This window comes from Schistocerca gregaria, chromosome 7 (assembly GCF_023897955.1).
Source record: "Schistocerca gregaria isolate iqSchGreg1 chromosome 7, iqSchGreg1.2, whole genome shotgun sequence".
Taxonomy (NCBI): Eukaryota; Metazoa; Arthropoda; class Insecta; order Orthoptera; family Acrididae; genus Schistocerca; species Schistocerca gregaria.
In genome coordinates, this window is record NC_064926.1 from 397,419,548 (window position 1) to 397,435,901 (window position 16,354).

General features: G+C 39.0%; 1 long non-coding RNA gene across 1 annotated transcript in view; it reads left to right on the forward strand.

The window, feature by feature from the left end:
- Positions 1-374: 374 nt before the first annotated feature.
- LOC126281731 (uncharacterized) overlaps positions 375-16,354 on the forward strand; it is a 70,080-nt gene continuing 54,100 nt past the window's right edge. The window contains exon 1 of the long non-coding RNA XR_007551300.1: positions 375-437. This is a non-coding gene — a long non-coding RNA (uncharacterized LOC126281731). The remainder of the gene's footprint in view (positions 438-16,354) is intronic.

The window sequence follows — 16,354 nt, forward strand, 5'->3', positions numbered from 1 at the left end:
CAGGTAAATGAGAAAAGGAACAATCTCAGGTTGAACAGGATGGGGAGAGGAGAAAGCAATGGCCATGTAGAGGGAGATATCTGACTTAAGTGATTCAGGAAAATCTAAATCAGGATGCTCTGATGGGGAGTGAAGCACCATAACTGATGCTCAAAATCGCTTTATTTGTTAACGTCAGTTAATAATGCGGTTTCTACTGTGTTCAAGTTATGTGCTCCATTTCAACCTTCATTCGATGTAGCCTTTATCTAAAACCGGGAGTCCCCTGTAATCAGTACTTGGCATCCTGATAAAACTATCAGAAGAAGCGCTTCACGTAAACAGGGACAACGAGAATAAGATTAAGCTACAGTTTTACATGACATTTAAGATTTTCTATCGTATCTTCTGTCGGTGGTGCATCAGTGTGCGCGAATATCAACACACACATAACCGAGGTTAGTCTTATTCCTTTTATGAGCTAAAATGAAACATTACATGGAAAATATACCACAGCTTGCTGCTAAAAACTGATTATATGTGCCAGTTCAGTTAATGATATATTTACGGTTTAGATGTTCCGTAAGAATTCCTGATGTTGTCCAACTGTACAGAACAGTAAATTACAATGGAGAGAGAGTCGGATAAATGGTAACATGTCTTTTATTTACTGACCATCGAAACATGGCTTCCGGCAAATGATAGTACTCCGAGTGGAGAGTAATTTTGTTGCATAATTAGTTCTCTTAAATCTTGAATGAACTGAGATATTGGATCAACTATGATTTTTCCAAACGGATCTATGGGCTTTTTAGAAGCATCCGAAAACTCATAAAAACGCACGCAGTGACATAGCGCTTGCTAATACTGGCGTTGAAATGTTCTCCTAAGTCTCCTAGAAACATGTTAAAAATGAGAGGAGAGGCGGCTGCAACCAGTTACTCTGGTGAAAAACTCCGCGAGGCTCCGTCCTTACGTGCAGGAAAAAGATCCCGGTACAATCAACGTATTGTAAACGTAATTTACTTATAAATGGAACCGGAATTCTGTGTGGCATTCCTCTTTCTATTAGGATGTGCTGAACGACAAAGAGAGTTGGCCTTCAGCTTAATTTAAAATAAAATGTAACATAATCTGATCTAAACTACCTGTCATCATATTACCTTTGACTCAGTTAACATGTTAATGACGTCACACGCGACCATCTCCAAAGGAGCTCCTTCAAGTGATGACTAAGTGCCTTTGATGATGTTAGCATACGAATTGTGTCAGCATTTCAGTTTGTAACAGTGATATCAGTTACTTCACCGAAAATGATAACAGCCAACCAGTTGCAGAATAAATATTTACTGAAATCCTTGATCACGGTTTCGGTATATCTAAATGTGCCTTCATCAGAAGCAAAAATACACAGGAAGACACTTTCGTTAGCAAAAAATAGCAACATTAATAAAAAAAAAAAAACAAATATAGCTTAAGTAACCATGTAAATTACCAAAGTATTACAAGCACAGAAACTTTTAGACACTTACTAAAATCACGTCCTGCAGTGGAGATGCATACAACAATCGTGCCAAAGGCGTAGTCAGTAGTTAAAATTAAAGTATCACCTCCATCTGTAAAGCATAATTATAAAGCGATAGTCGATGCTAACACGGCATATTATCAGTACTTAGCCTGTGAACTAGCGTGAAGAGAGTGTGGAAGCACTAGGGCAGACAGTTTCACCGAGAGAGGGCACTTGTGGTATGCGCGAGACACTCGCGCACATTAAAACTCCGGGATACATACTCGTGCACATCAAAATTTTAAAGGTTGTGCTAATTTAAACCCTCTGTCGTAGTAAATAGAATATATCAGAACAATTTAAAACACTCGCACACACAGAAAATATGAACACCAATTAGCCTGTGTTCTAGTGTGAAGCTTGCGCTAAGGACCCTATCCCACGAGAGAGGACGCTAGTGTTACGCGCCATAATCTCGCTCAAATTAAAAGCTGGGATACATACTACCGAAAACGAACAAAATGGTGTAAATCTAAACCATCTGTCGTCATGAATAAAAAAATAACAGAATCGTTTAAACCACATATACACATCAAAAACCGCGAACAACAATCTTCAAAAATACGTAAAATTCCAACAAGACAGGAAAGGAGCATCTCACCAGCATCAACAGACAAGAAAACTAACCTCTAGTCAGCCCAGACTAAATTACGTTAGAGCAAGAAGGGCTTTGAAACTATCCAAAAATTTTTTGTTTCCAAGCTGCACTTGTTCGTTAAGAATAAATCCATCTTTTTGAGGTAGATGTTTGAAAATTTCTAATTCCTCGAACAGGTTCAGTTTGTAACCCTTACTCACTTCGTGTAGCAATTCTACGTCATTCAGTTTACATGGGGCAAGAGCAACAGATGTTCAACAAACGTGGAATTGTATACGTTTTTCCCATTTTTACCTAGCTTGTGTTCTTTACATCTTACTTTAACGAGTCTACCTGTCTGTCCATTGTAATAGTTGGGGCAGTCATTACAAGTAATTTAGTAAACTCCGGATTTAATGCCAAGTTCTTCCCGTGCCCCAATAGTATGAATCACTCTTTGTTTTAAGGTATTGTTTACGGAAAAGGCAACTGTGTAACCGTATTTCTTCTGTAGAAGTCTCCTTATCTCGTATGATACGTTCCCCAAAAATGGAATAGAAATAAAGTTGTTACCCTTACTCTTTATCGCCCTGTTATCTCCTAAGGTTGAACATTTTACAGCTGTTATTTTCTAACAATTTGGTCAATTAACGTAGGGGCGTAACCATTGTTAACAGCTATGGATTTTACTAAAGATATTTCTTTTACTCAACAATCCTGTTCTAAAGGTGTGTTCACAGCACGATGACTTGCAGAGTGATAGAAGGCAATTTGGTGAATTTGTGCATGACAAGAATCTGCTGGGATAATATTACCAGAAAAAGTATTTTTATGAAACTGTCGAAGCCAAGGGTGTTGTCAAATAACTTAAGCTTAAATCAAGAAAACGGAGTTCTCTCTCATCGTTTTGCATTTCTTTCGTGAAAACTGTTAAAAAACATTAAACATTAGTTGCAGATCTTGGTCACTCCTGAGTATGTCATCAACGTAATGAGCATAGAAAGAAATCATATTAGCCAAACAGGATTTTTTTTGAAAAAGTTCTCTTCTAAAGCATTCACAAAGATGTCAGCTAAGATACCAGCTAACGGGCAATCCATGGCTAAGCCGAATGGTTGCTCATACATTTTGCCAGTAAACTGAAAGTAATTATAATCGAGTACAACCTTCAATAGTGATATAAGTTCTGAAAGTTGCGACTCACTTAAAGTTTTATGTTGTCAAATGTTATTTTCAATAATTTTGAAATCTACCGCGTTTAGCTTGTTTATTAACTCAACACTATTTTTAAAGTAATAATTATTTTCAAAAACGAAGGCTTCTGTGTAAGAATCTCGCTAATTTATGATGTGGACTCTTTATTCCATTAACGATCGGACAAATTGCGTGTTAACTTTTGTGTACCTTAAATTGACTTCAAAGCGTAGGTGCTGTAGGGTTTATATTAGTTAAAGTTTCCTTTTGAAATTCTTTCATAAGATGTTTAGTTTTGCCTAAAATATCCCTAATGTCGTTTTGAAATGTAGGGGTAGGATCCTGCTCGATTTCAGAGATCTCATTTTCCTCGAAAAAAGCCAAAGTTTTAGCAATATATATTTTATTGGCTACAACGCGCGAATTTCCTTTATCGGATTTCGTGATAAGAGCCTCATTATTTTTTAATTTACAGTTAATGCTAGTGACAATGCTCCCCTACCTCTGTTGTAAGAAATTAGTTTTTACAGAATTGACCTTTCTTTCTAAAATTGCTCTACATTCATGGGCAATCCTAGTTTTTTGGGATTTTTCAGTTTTTACAGACTCAAGGCCAACTTTAAGATCAACAATAAAATTATCCACCACTTTAGGGTCATTAAGACTAGGCATAAAATTGTATTTAAAACCTCTTGCTACCAAGGCACGTTCTTGGGGAGTAAAAAGCTTATGTAAGTTTTATTTAGTACTCTATCAAAAAATTTACATTTCAGAAACTGCAAGATTTGTCGGATGTTTGAGGAGTGTTGTGGTGAGTATTTTCAACATATGGCGAAACCAAGATGAAACAATGTCCAAACATCGCAAGTTTGGGCAACCACCCCTCACTGTAGATGTTGGACGTCATTGGCAGGGCAGCCTTGTAAAACAGGAGATTCAGCGAAATGTGGCGGAACTAACGGCAGACTTTAATCCTGGGCAGAGTATTAGTGTGTCTGAACACACAGTCTAAAGAACACTCCTAACGATAGGCCTCTGCAGCCGACGACTCATGCAAGTGCCAATGGTACCTAAGGCAACTACGACTGAAATGGGCACGTGGGATCGGCAGTGGCCATTGGTGCAATGGCGAAGCCTTACATGATTTGATGAATCCCGATACCTCGGTCATCATGCCCATGGGAGGGCGCGAACCGTCGTCTCCCAGGGGAACAGTTTCTTGACACCTGTACTGTGGTGGCAGCGGCTCCACTACGGCTCTGGGGGCATTCACATGGACGTCCATGGTTCCAGTGGAGCTTGTGCAAGGTACCATGACGCCCAAGGAGTGTCGTACGCTGGTTGCAGTTCACGTACACCCCTTCATGGCGATCACGTTTCCAGACGGCAGTGACATTTTTCAACAAGATAATGCGCTATGTCACAAGAGCGGGAGTGTGATGGAGTGGTTCAGGGAACACAGTGGCGAGTTCCAATTGATGTTCTGCCTGCCCAACTCACCAGGTCTGAACCCAGTAGAACACATCTGGGATGTGATCGAACATGGTATTCGAGCTCATCACCACCTCGCCAGAATTTACGGTAATTAGGCGACTTGAGTGTTCAGATGTGTTCCTAGTTCCCTCCAGCGACCTACCAAGGCCTCATTGCTTCCATGCGATGACGTGTCGCCGCTGACATCCGTGCCAAAGGAGACATACTGGCTATTAGGTAGGTGGTCATAAAGTTCTGGCTGTTCAGTACATAACACTATCTGCAGTTGAAACGTCAGTGACAGCAAATGTGTTAGTGTTTGAATGATCTCGGATCACGAGCTATACTCACTGCCAGTTTTCGAATATCCTCGATACAGTAATACCAAAATCATAATATCACTAAAAGAGTGGACTCAAGTTTGCGAAACTTCGATGCAAGTTACAGCCACGTGCAATGACTCTGGTTAAGTTCCCCCAGTGTTACTAGGCGACCATATAGGTGTCTCAGGAAACTTTCCAGAAACGATTAAAGTTCATAAGGAAAAGGAGGGCACTCATCTACAGAAGCAGACATTTAAAAACTTAATATATCTCAGTTGTGCAATTCAGCATGCTCTAGATAGGGGGCTAAGTTTTTAACCAGATGTGTACAAATTCTACAAGAAAATGTGGCTAATTAAAAAAAATAGTGGACCAAACTCTTAATCTGTTTGAAGAAATCATTGCTCAACTGCATGAGGCATGCTGTGTATCGATATGTGGAAATATATGTGAACCAACCATGTCTGATGTTGTCATCAAACTGCGAGAGTATTTAAGGATATCCCTGCATAGGTAAAAATTTCTAAAGGTATAAAGGTGTAAGAGGAATATGTGTTTTTCTTACTCTATGAAATCCTCTACATGCTAATGTAAACCTGTAGTCATCAACATGGCTGAGTGGACGAAATATGCTCTTTCTGAAGACTTCGCAGTAACCAACTGGTCCTGAAATGATCATGATACACAGAAGAAGAAGAATAAGAGGGTCACTCCAACCCAATAACATATGTGCTTTAATTATTGGGGCTTCTGGATGTGGGAAGACAAGTGTTATTCTATCACTGCTAACACATACTTATGGGGTCCACTTCGAGCATGTATATATGCTTTTAAAAACATTATTTCAGTCGAAGTGTCAGCTAGTGCAGGAACTCGGCATGGCATCGTAAGGACTGATATAAAAATTACATAAAAAATAGATGAAGATACCATCTCTTTGATTTTAGCTTGATGTCTTGTCTTTGTACATTGCTATCGAGCAAATCACCGTTCCCCATGTGAGAACTGTATAAAAAGACAACAGCTAGATAAGGCACAATTACTTGCTCCTTTTTCTTCCTACCAAATCTTCTCGCTTCTGATTTTGGAAGTTCACTGTCAACAGTGGAGAAGAAAATCACATCATTGTTCCCCTTGTACAAAAGAGTAGAAATGTCTCCTGACTCAAGTTTTGTTGTGAATTCCTCTGAATAACCAAATGATTCCTTTTTGAGATTTTTTTGGCCGCTGAGCTTGCAGTTAGGAATTCTATTGCATTTAATTGTACCAACGCACTGAATTCCTTTCTTGAACAGATATACCGCTAAATCCAGAGAAGTATAATATCTGTCAAAATATAATTTGTAATTCTGGAGTCTTGGCACTTTTCTTGACAGCCGAATAACAGGAATTCCACTAGCTCTGATATCTGGTTAGTCATCAGCCCGAAATTTAGGATCATTTTCCGTCTGCTATAAATTTGAAATTTGTGAGCAAACCGTAAGCCATAAAGAGTTTGTAACCCCACTTGGGTGGTTTATCTTTCATATACATTTTCATGTGGGGTTTTGCATTGGTGGCACACATCTGTTCATCAATTGTAAGACGTTCACCAGGGTACTGAAAGACAAGTAGTCTAGTATTCGCCTTATTTTGTGTAGTTAGTCACTTTCAGGTCCTTGGGAGTCAGTTCACTGCAGATAGTCATTGAAAGGCGAAGCACTATACAGTCTCTCGAAGTACTTCTGTGACATATTCTGTTTTACGAACTTAACTCCAAATACATCATTCCATAGATCACAGATGGCAGCTGGTGGGGCCATAGCACTGATGATGCATATGCCAAAAAAATTATAAATGTCATAATTCGTACAATCAAATGGCTTGTTTGGATTTTATTGAATAGCATATAAATTTGTTCCATCCACAATTCTTGATGTAATTTGATCAGAGAGGAAATATTTAAAAGATTTGTATGATGTAGATAGCTCTAGAACTGTTTGCTGTAATTTGTCCTTTCCTGTGAATGGAAACTTGTCAAGATAGGAAAGAAAATTTTAATTTTGCTTTTTCCATAAAACTTCAAGTTTTTATATTTATTTTATTGGCAATAGGAAGTTTAGTTCGAATGTGCGGAAGAGATAAAGAATTTCCTTGATTATTTCACTTAGCTCTATTGGATATATTTGAAATAAGTTTTGTTTGGATATCAGTTCCAAGATCACTATCGCTATATGGAGAATCAAGGTCTTGGACATTTATTGTTGGATCTTCGTCAGAATCGTCGAATTCCAGCCCATCTTCACTCTCTCAAGGGCAGACCATCGCCATTAAATCATCTGATATCAAAATCTTACGTTTACCACTATCCCAATATATAATGGAATCCATTGCAGTAATTTTTAGTCAACAAGTGTACACGAAACTGAAACAAAAAACATATAGTTGGATCCGAATAATGTAAGAGTTGAAAACAACTGTACAACCATATCACCCACTTTTTCAGATGTGCATACTGAATAATACACATATAAAAAAAAAATTGCGTTACCTCGGTTCCGAGAGTTCCGGAACCTGTACAGAAAATTTGAATAGACATCAGTGTAAACACCATTTTCACCCTTTTAATTGCTCATGAAAAACACACATTGCATGGTGTACCACCACACAGCGAGACCTTCAGAGGTGGTGGTCCAGATTGCTTTACACACTGGTACCTCTAATAACCAGTAGCACGTCCTCTTGCATTGATATATACCTGTATTCGTCATGGCATACTATCCATGAGTTCATGAAGTCACTGTTGGTCCAGATTGTCCCACTGCTCAACGCCGATTCCGAGCAGATCCCTCAGAGTGGTTGCTGGGTCACTTCGTCCATAAACAACCCTTTTCAATCTATCCCAGGCTTGTTCGATATGGTTCATGTCTAGAGAACATGCTGGCCACCACTCTAGTCGAGCGATGTTGTTATCCCGAAGGAGGTCATTCATAAGATGTGCGCGATGGGGCCGCGAATTGTCGTCCATGAAGATGAATGCCTCGCCAATATGCTACCGATATAGTTGCATTGTCCGTCGGAGGATGGCATTCACGTACCGTACAGCCATTACGACGCCTTCCATTACCACCAGCGGCGTATGTCGGCCCCACGTAATGCCACCTCAAAACATCAGGGAACCTCCACCTTGCTGCACTCGCTGGACAGTGTGTATAAGGCGTTCAGCCTGAGCGAGTTGCCTTCAAACACGTCTGTGGCGATTGTCTGGTTGAAGGCATATGCGACAGTCACCGGTGAAGAGAACGTGGTCCCAATCCTGAGCGGTCCATCAGGCATGTTGTTGGGCCCATCTGTACCGCATTGCATTGTGTCATGGCTGCAAAGATGAACATCGCCATGGACGTCGGGAGTGAAGTTGCGCATCATGCAGCCTATTGCGCCCAGGTTCTGTGGCTGCACGTAAAGCATTATTCAACATGGTGGCGCTGCTGTCAGGGTTCCTCTGAGCCATAATCCGTAGGTAGCGGTCATCTACTGCAGTAGTAACCCTTGGGCGGCCTGAGCGAGGCATTTCATCGCCAGTTCCTGTCTCTCTGTATCTCCTCGATGTTCGGACAACATCACTTTGGTTCACTCCTAGACGCCCGGACACTTCCCCTGTTGAGAGCCCTTCCTGGCACAAAGTAACAATGTGGACGCGATCGAACCGCGGTATTGACCGTCTATGCATGGTTGAACTACAGACAACACGAGCCGTGTACCTCCTTATTGGTAGAATGACTGGAACTGATCAGCTAATAGGCGCTGCTGATGCATAGTTCTTTACATCTTCGGTGGCCGAGCGGTTCTAGGTACTTCAGTCCAGAACCGCGCTTCTGCTATGGTCGCAGGTTCGAATCCTGCCTTGGGCATGGATGTATGTGATGTCCTTAGGTTAGTTAGGTTTAAGTAGTTCTAAGTCTAGGGGACTGATGAGCTCAGATGTTAAGTCCTATAGTGCTTAGAGCCATTTGAACCATTTGTTTACATCTTTGGGCGGGTTTAGTGACATCTATGAGCAGTCAAAGGGACTGTGTCTATGACACAATATCCACAGTCAACGTCTATCTGCAGGAGTTCTGGGAACTGGGGTGGTGCAAAACTTTTTTGTTGTGTTTATTGCTTATTACTTGTTAATTAGCAGAAGTATGCATAAACAAGAAGGTGCATTCACCGCTGTTACTGAATCACGAATATATTTTCGTTTTCACCACATGTACAGACTCTTACAAGTCGGCGCTTCATGCCAAACTGAAGTTTCTGTGTATGTGACAAATGTAAGTCATATAAGTCGACAGTGGCGCGAACTAGTGGCACATTCTTGCTCACAGTTTTAGATACGCATTAGTGCAATTGTCTAAACGGGACTTCAACGTTAAACTAGAAAAGACACCTTGAAACGTCCCCTTAGAACAATTATACATAACTGTGCTTAAACTGACACACAATACTTTTAGCGCAACGCAATCTGACTTTCAATAATCCCTACAAAAGAATGGCGCTGACTAACATTAACCTATACCTTTCACAAATCACTTACCTCACAAAAAATCTTCGTTACTCGAACTACTGCAATACAGCGAGCACCACTACTGCCAGTTAAATAAAAGATTCAAACTACGGAAGGCACTAACTACTGATAGGTATAGTTAGCAAATGAAAGATTTTAATAGAGAACAAACAGTGTATTTACCTTAATAGTCAAAATATATATGACAGTTCATGACATCCAGTCTTACAAATTACAAAACTCCGCCATCTCTCTCCCCACGTCCACCACTGCTGGCGGCTCACCTCCAACTGCGCATCGCTACACGCTGTTAGCATCCAGCTGCCGCTGCTCAACACTACAATGGCAGAGAACAATGCAAACCAGCCACAGACTGCACACGGCACAGCCAGTGATTTTTATACAGAGCGCTACGTGGCGGCGGCGTTACCAATAAAAAAACCTAAACAGCCTACTTACATAGCCCCCATGCACCCCACAAAAAAATTTACAAATTGTTTTGGGCACTGGCCAATACAGATTTGAAAATTTTTTTCACAATTACAATGACAAAGAAATGAAATGCACACACTTATCGATACAATGTTGGTCAAAAGCTAAAATTTTCTCACAGTCCATAAAGACAGTCCTGATCATTCATCAAAGTAAAATTGCAGTGTTTTTCTCAAAGTCTGAGTAGTAAAAGAAAATGCACATGGAAGTAGTGGATTTCGATGCAGTCTTGAAGAAGTAGTGTTGTCCTTTCAACGAAAGAAAGTGATGACTCTTGACATGCAGACAGGTAATGGGCCACAACAGAGCAAACCCACAGCAGAGTCAGTCGAAGTTTTAAAGAATACTGTTAGGTAGGTCGTCACAGAGTAGACCCATTGTAGTCCTGGTAGAGATTACGGTATTGGTGGGCCACCAGAAGTGCAGACCCACTGCAGTCCTTGTAGAAATAATGGTATTGGTGGGTCGTCAAAGGTGTAGACCCACTGTAGTCCTTGTAGAGATAGCCAGCAGCCATCTGTTTGACTGTGTAGGCGCACAATCACCACTGAAGAGTCTTGCGGATAATATAGCAAGTCTATAACCACCACTTGTGCACTCACAAAAATTGTTTTTGAAATGTCCTTAGAATCAGCAATGCTGTTATCCAGTCCCTTGCTGAATTATTAACACACGTGCAAACACTATCAGTCCCTACTTCTCACATATTGTCCATATACTATGACCAACAGAACCATGTGCAGTCAAATGTAATTTACAAGTTACTTAATTTGATGAACTGGTATAACATAAGAATACAATAACAAAGGTACAAAATACATCTTTAAAGAACATAACAATACAGATAACATTTGCAGTAGTACAGGCTTTACAAAAGAATCAAAATAGCAAATACATCGGTGTTACAAAAATTATAAGTACATACATAAAAGATCAGAATAACTTTTGAAACATCAACTTCACACATGAGCATTAGAACAAAACAGAATAAATAATGTGTAAACATTTTTACAAAGTAAATAACATGTTATTAATGCAAATTATATTTGAGGATAACAGTATTCCTCATCATAGTGAATGTAGCTTAGTACTAGAAATATTATGCAACATAAGTCTTATCAGATAAACATATAAAGAAAGGAAGAACATAAATACACAAGGGTACACAAACACATAGGAAAGGAAAGGGCAGCGTTTGTTTTACTGCAGTATTTTGCAAACAACACTTTCCTTACTTCTCGGAGATCTCCCTTCGTTCTTCATTATTTCCAAAAAGTCCTATCTATACCTGCTTTCTGTACTTTTCTCATATAACCTCTCAGTGCATTTCTTCAAATTCATAGCAACTCATTCTCTTATATAGGCTACCCCCTCTTAAGCTAACTTAAATCTACTGAGCTCAGATGCTTAACTAAGGGACGAGGCAATGCAGCGGCACAAAACAATTAATACAAACAGCAATGACAAAAAAGGTAAGTAAGCATAGTGAGCAGCAATAAATGTAATAATTTATATCTAAACATGACAAAGCTGAAGCAGAAAAAAATATTACAGTAAAAATGTTTAATACCTATGTCACATCTTAACACTAGAGTGATGCATCACGAGAACATACGCTAGCGGATAAGTTACCAAAACGTAAAAAAAAATTATTTTTGCAATTCCTGTGAAGGGAAATGTCTATTTGTGCTCTCTTTTCCAAGAAAGTACATCATAAAATGATTCTTTACTGGGTCTGTAGACAGAAAATAGTGATATTAGTACATCTATTGAATTTTATTTTAACCAATGCTGCAGTGCAGATAGAAACTGGATATTAAACAAAATGAGCAATCTCCCAGCTAGAAAGACAATAGATATAAAATGTTTCTCATCATTTCATTTCAGTAAATATCATAAATTAAGAGCTTCACAGTGTAATCATATGTTTTCAAGTTTGGGCATGTCGTATTTGCGATGCTTTCTACAAAGGAATGTCAATAGCGAGGTTAATGGCCTCCTTTTTTCTCCACCTGTGCCTCTGAAAGAGACACACTAATGACTTTTTCTAAAAGCGGCTGGCACACCTGGCCGCTCGCAACGCATTACGTCACGGTCACCTACCTTTCTTACCGAAATATTTACGACAGCAGTGTCCGCTACAGTGACAGTCTCATGTAAAAATATTTTCACAGGTTGAGAATTTGCGTTACAAACGTGTAGAAAATAAAATCCTATAAATATAAGAGTGTCCAAAAATGTTTCGACAGCATTGTAATACATTCACGCATTTACACACACTTCATAACTCCTAAAGTACGATTCTCGGTTTCCAACATCCTTTTTCACAAACCAGAGTCCCTAACCACTACTCATTATTCCTTACCTTATTCTTCCACAGTTCTTCAATATTTCATCATGACAGATACGTAGCATAATCAAATAGCTCATACAGCATCAGCTTAAACATATCTCAGCAGCATAATTCACATCGTCGTCGTAATAATAACATCATAACACCTCAATCAAATCTCAAAAACGTCATAGCTTTCTGCAATAATTTCAAAACCATAAAAAAATATTCTCTTCTCATTTCAATAGTGTCATCTACCTCAAACGTACTTTAAAAATCATGATCCCATACCAAATATGTCATTCAAAGCTCTCATAGTATCACAATGGTTCCGAAAAAATATGAACATTTCACAAAGTACAGACAAAATACAATTTCATAAGTGTGAAGTTATCCAACCGTGTAATTACGTAAACATCTGTCACTGATGTAGTATAATAAATGTTTGTTTCTCTCAGTTAAATGATCAGATAGCTGTGTAATTTATGTGTTAGAGAAATATGGTACCGATGTGTAAAGTTGTATAAGCAAATACCATATTAGCTGGGGCTCCTTGTGCTTGCCATACACATGTTACACAAAGTAAGCGTGTACCCCCCTGAGGATTAATGTAATTATATCCTCAGGTGTTACAGATTACAGCAGTGGAATGAAATGTATCACGGAAAACCTTTGTATCATTGTACTTCAAATATCTTTAAAAATAAATGTTTTAAGTACAAAACTAATCACTCAAATACGTGTACTGTAGCGATAAACTGTGCGTCTTGTTGTAAGATAATTATGTGGAAGTGTCGTAGTTATCGTCCTCTGTAAGCAAAGTTCTGCTGAAGTCAATGTACTTACCTCGTAATAAACGAAGTGAATTGCTTTGCGTATAAATATCTTAGTTATTACGCTTATTGCCGTGATGAAGAAAGTACTGTGCTGTAACGTATTGCTGTGCTATGGAAAAGGCTGTCTAATTGTAGCTATACCACAAAAGTTACCACTAAAACATGTTTTACTTTCCAGAATAATTCAGAAAAACTGTGCAGATATAAAACAGATACACCGCAAAAGCACATTGTAAATTGTGTCACACATTAGTAGAGTCGTGATATAATCGTGTAGCTATCAAAGAAACCAAACGCTAAGTCACCTTTAATCTCACAGAAAGTACTTCAAATAAAGAATGTCTTTTCAACTGAACCAAAATGTTGCATTAAAACCTCATTAACAGTATATGTTCTAAGTATGTAAGCCTTATAGTCGTTACGTAATCGTGCAACTAACAAGCAAGAATGTACAAATAACAACACTGTGTCGTCTGTTCACTATAACAATGCATTCGTAATTTCTGTTTAAAAATGTTCCCTAGGTTGTAGACTGTATAGTTAACTTCAAAACATTGTTGCATGTTAACAGTTTCTCAGTGTGACAAAGCATACTAGAAATGTGAAGTGAAAAGTTTTGTGGCAAAGACAAGGTTAAAAAGCAGATTATATTTCAATAAACGGTTTTACATGTGAAATGTAGTACAATCCTTTACTCTTACTAGTGCTCAGAGTTAACTTGAACGCGATTATCATGTTGTATACGTCGGTAAGGAATACTGGAATTTTTCTCAAGGTTAGCTAATGTTATTTTTCTCTAAGCCAACCGGCGTACGCGGCTGCGTGCGGTGCGAGTCATTGTCTGCTATCTCTTTGTTGGCGCGCGCCGTTATTGGGATTAGGAGACCTAACTTCTACAAATTCACCTTGCCGAGAGGGTCCAGCTCTGTTTGAATCCCGCCAGTTCTGCTGCAATTCAGGTCTGTCGTTACGATCATATCGTCTGTCGTCATGTCGGTAATTTCTGTAATTAATTTCTTGTCGGTCACGTGGTGGAGAATCTCTCTCTGAATTATCACTGCGCGGTGGACCCTTGCGTCTGAAGTTATTCTGTCTCCCGTGATAATAATAGTTCTGGTTGCCATATTGTCTGTTTCTATGATTGTCTGTCTCATGTTCATTACTACGGAAATACGATCTTTCTCTGTAACTATTACTCTGCCAGTGGTTGTCATACGGGTGGTGTCTGTTTTGGTCACGATTTGTGTTGTGAGAATAGCCTTGTCGTGTCCAGTTGTTATTTCTTTCATCGCGGAATTGCGACGGATATGACCTGTAATTGTTGTGCTTCTGTTTTTGCGTTCCGCGATTGTCAGTGTCAATTTCCAGTTCTTGTAAGAGTCGCTGAAAAGCTTCAGTGTCGTCTTTGCAACGTCCTACCAAAATAATGTGTCGTAAATGTTCAGGCAATTTGATTAAGCACATGCGGATGAGTTCTGAGGGGCTGTATGGATTAGAAAGATACTGATTCTTATGCAACATGTCTTCAAAATATTTCATAGGACTGGAAAATTCAGATTGTTCGAAATGTCTCATCGTTATGATGCCATGTTTTACTCGGTCTTGTGTGGCTTGAGACTAATATGCTGAGAGGAAGACATGGTAAAATTCTCCTTCACTGTGGCAATCGTGAATGACCGATCGTATTCTTACAGCTGGTTCATTCTCTAAATAGCCACACATAAATTCTAATCTGTGCTCTAATGACCAGTTGGGGGGAAAACAATGAGAGAATTGATGAAGCCACGCTTGTGGATTAATGTCGTTGCCAGAATTCTTAAATGTTTTGAATTTACGTGTAGTAATGAACAGCTTATAGTCAAAATCATCGTGTCGGCGGGTCGCATGTCGGTCATTGTTACGTCGTTTCGGCGGTTCCATCTCAAAATTCGGTGTACTTTGACAATTTCTTTCATAATCTCCAAAGTGCCCTGTGTTATTATTTTGTGGCAGTTCCGTATTTTTATGTCCCTCTTCCCGTATTGGAGTGGGAGAGTCCTCTGAAATACGTAATTCTTGTATTACCTGTGTCAACTGATCTTGTACTTCCCGGATTTCTCTTTGGTGTTGCGTATTAATTTGATTCTGATTTTGTTTGAATTTCCTAAATTGTTCGAACTCTTCTGTGTCATTAAAGACTACCGGTTTTGTGTCATTCAGATTATCATCTACCTTCGTAGATAAATTATTTAGCTGATCCGAAAGTTCAACTACTATCTCTGATAATGAACTAATGTCCTCCTTGTGTCTTTCTGAACCAATTTTCAGAGTATCTACTGTGTCCTTTAAGTTTTCTTGAGTTTTTGCAAGTTGCGTAACCGAATCGGTAGATGCAACTGAGTCAATTTTAGCTTGCAAGGTCTCATGATTTTCATGAACAATTGTTTGCAGTTCTTTTATGGCTGCTTCGTGATTCTGTAATGCATTTTCATGCCGCGAAAAAATAGGTTCGAAATGCTCATAAATTTGTGTTTTTACGTCATTACAGACTTTTTGTCATTTCGATTCGATTTTATGTAATTCAGTAGTTAAATCTTCATGTGTTTGTTTAAGCGTATGTTCCACTGAGTCTAACTTTTGAAGCTTTTGCTCCATTGCGTCTAACTTTTGCTGTGTTTGCCTCAGATTTTGTTCCATTGTGTCTAACTTTTGAAAATTTCGTTCCATTGTGTCTAACTTTTGAAGCATTTGTCCCATTTGTTTCTGATTTTGTTCCATTTGTTGCATTAATTGCAATAATAATGTATTAGTGTCTGGAATCTGTTTTTCTATGCTTTTTGGCAGTGCATTTTCACCGGCAACATTTACATTTTGACAGGCAGAAAATGTGTCTTGACTCATTTGAGAAAACGGTGAGGACCCATAACCTAAGTCTACAGTATTTGAAATATTGTGTTCTGTCATTTCGGATACCTGAGGCGAGCTGTTGCCGACTGATCGAGCGATAATTGTTCCCTGTTCACTACTTGTTTCATTGTCTACACCATTATTTGCCGCCCGCTCCATTTCCCTAT